The sequence below is a fragment of the Hipposideros armiger genome, unplaced genomic scaffold (genome assembly GCF_001890085.2).
Source record: "Hipposideros armiger isolate ML-2016 unplaced genomic scaffold, ASM189008v1 scaffold_385, whole genome shotgun sequence".
Classification (NCBI taxonomy): domain Eukaryota; kingdom Metazoa; phylum Chordata; class Mammalia; order Chiroptera; family Hipposideridae; genus Hipposideros; species Hipposideros armiger.
Genome location: NW_017731735.1, coordinates 1,477,275 through 1,480,014, shown reverse-complemented (window position 1 = coordinate 1,480,014; position 2,740 = coordinate 1,477,275). Strand labels below are relative to the sequence as shown.

Genomic DNA, 2,740 nt, shown 5'->3' with positions numbered 1-2,740 from the left:
AGTAATGTCCAAAGGCAAGAGAACAAATAGTGGTATGACCACAGAGTGCAATATTATACAATGAAATGAATGAACTACAACTCAATCAACAGGAAGGAGAAATCTCAGAAACATTAGAAAAAAGGCAATCCCAGAGAGCTACACGTGGTAAGATTTTTTCAATTTAAGCTTAACAACAAATAAAACTAAATAATGTATTGTACAGGTATTGGACAGTATAATAAAATATGATTTTAAAAGGGAAGGGAATGATCAACACAAATTTCTGAACAGGGTTAACCTCTGGGGCAGGGAGCCAGGGCATGAGCTAGGAGAGGAATCCATATTAGTAATTGTCCATTTTGGGTTTGGGTGGTGGGCTCAATGGTACTCAATATATCATTAAGCTTTATAATTTGGATGTAGATAAATGTTAAATGTATTCTTTGGTATGTGTCAAAATTTATACTTAAAAAGATAATAAAGAAAATATATGCCAAACTCTTAAGAGTGGCTATTACTTAGGGCCGGCCAAGTGGCTCAGTTGGTTAAGAGCTCACCCAAGAGTGCGAGCTCTAAGCAACAGGATCGCCGGTTCGATATCCGGCCCAAGCTGAGCTGCTGCTGAGCTGCCAATAGGTGGCAGGATGGCTCAGCTAAAAAAAAATAATTAAAAAAAATAAAAAAGTGGTTATTACTTGATGGTAGGACTCCAAGGGATCACTACTTGCTTCTTCATTGCCTATATTTCTGGGGGGGTTTTTTTGTTTGTTCTTTTCACAATGAACAAGTGTTTCTCTTATATTAAAAAAAGTTATCCAAAAGGGAAATATAGATAGATGATATAGATATAGATATATAGATATAGATAGATATAGATANAGAAGAAGAAGAAGGAGAAGAAGAAGAAGTGGAAGAAGAAGAAGAAGAGGGACTCTCCCCTCCTTAGTGGTCTTTGTAAGATGACAATTTGCTCCTCAGCATTGTCATCATTCTCTTTTCTAAAACTGCTTGAACCCTGACCCTCACGTCCTTGAGGACCCTCAACACTGTGTCATTCCTCAGAGTATAGATAAAGGGGTTGAGGAATGGAGTGACAACACTGCTCAGTACTGAAGGGACCTTGTTGACCTCCAGATATTCTTTCTGGGAGGGCGTCACATAGATAAACACAGTGACGCCACCAGAAATCATGACTATTGTCAGGTGCGAAGCACAGGTGTTAAAGGCCTTTCTTCCTTCCACTTCAGGAAGGGATGCGCACTATTGTCAGGATGATGTATGTATAGGAATAGGCCACAAGGACTATGCAGCAGAGAATGATGGTGGACGAAAGCATAAAATCCATCAGCTCAATGGCAGTGGTGTCTGCACAGGCCAGGGCCAGCAAGGGCCCACTGTCACAGAAAAAATGGTTAATGATGTTGGAGCCACAGAAGGGCAGCTAGGAGATGAGGATGATTGGAAAGAGCACAGATAGGAAGCCTCCCACCCAAGAGAACACAACGGTCCCAATGCAGACGGTAGGTCTCATGATGGTGCTGTACTGCAGGGGGTAACAGACAGCAGCATAGCGATCATACGACATGACTGTCAGCAGAAGAAACTCCACCGTGCCCAGGAAGAAGTAGAAATAGCACTGGGTGATACACCCAGCAAAGGAGATGGTTTTATCCCCAGATGCTAAGTTGGCCAACACTTTTGGAGAAATGACTGAGGTGAACAGGATATCCAAGATAGAGAGGTTGCACAGGAAGAAGTACATGGGGCTGTGGAGGCGGGAGTAGGGACAGCACAATGGAGATGATGAGCAGGTTCCCCAGGAGCGTCAGCAGGAATGCGGGCAGCAGCAGCACCAGAAACAACAGTTCCTCCTGCCTGCTCAGGGGAAATCCCAGCAAAATAAACTCTGTGATGGTGGCAGTCTGATTCTTCATGGGCCTTGGGGGTGGGATTCAAGTCCTCTGATGAAACAAAGGGAGATAATGCTTAGGAGAGTGTTCAGTGTACAAAACCCCCTGGTTGTTCACAAGAAAAATATGAACATCAAATGTGCTAATCCAAGTTAGGTATGAAATTCAAATTTAACCTGGTTTTAAATTACTTGCCTATCAAATTGAAACATTTTTTTAAATGATAATACTCATTGTTAACAAAAGTGCCTGCCTTGAGACCTACACTGTCATACAGTTTATACAAACTTTCTAAAAAATAATATAATAATTTGTATCAAAATCCTTAAAATTGAGCAAATCCTTAGACTCAGGAATCCTACTTCCATCTGGAGAAAATAGTCATGGATACATTAAAAGATTTTGCCACAAGAATATTCACCACAGAATTGCTAATAATAATGAAAATATGGCAACAAGTTAAAAGTAAAAAAATGGGGATGAAATACATAAATGATGGTACAGCTAAATAACATATCATGCAGCCATTGACAATTATATTTTACTATAATATGTAAATATATATTTTATGTAACGACAAACTATTTCCAGTGTAATTATTATTATTAAGTTTTTAAAAACAAGTTACAAACTAGTAGCCACATGATCTCATTTTGGGGGCAAAATGTAAATCAGGAAAAGTCCTAGGATAGTCAAGACATGACTAAAAAAGAAACTGGGGTGGCGAGAGGCAGGGGTTTTCCCTAGCAGATATAAGATTTATAAAACGAGAGTGATTAAGGCAAGATGGTATTGACACAAATACACACAAACTGACCAACAAAACATACAGAGCCAAGAAACAGATC

At 39.8% G+C, this 2,740-nt stretch overlaps 1 pseudogene; it reads right to left on the bottom strand.

Moving 5' to 3' along the window:
• Nucleotides 1-924: 924 nt before the first annotated feature.
• LOC109393659 (olfactory receptor 6J1-like) lies at nt 925-1,916 on the bottom strand (annotated as a pseudogene).
• Nucleotides 1,917-2,740: the final 824 nt, after the last annotated feature.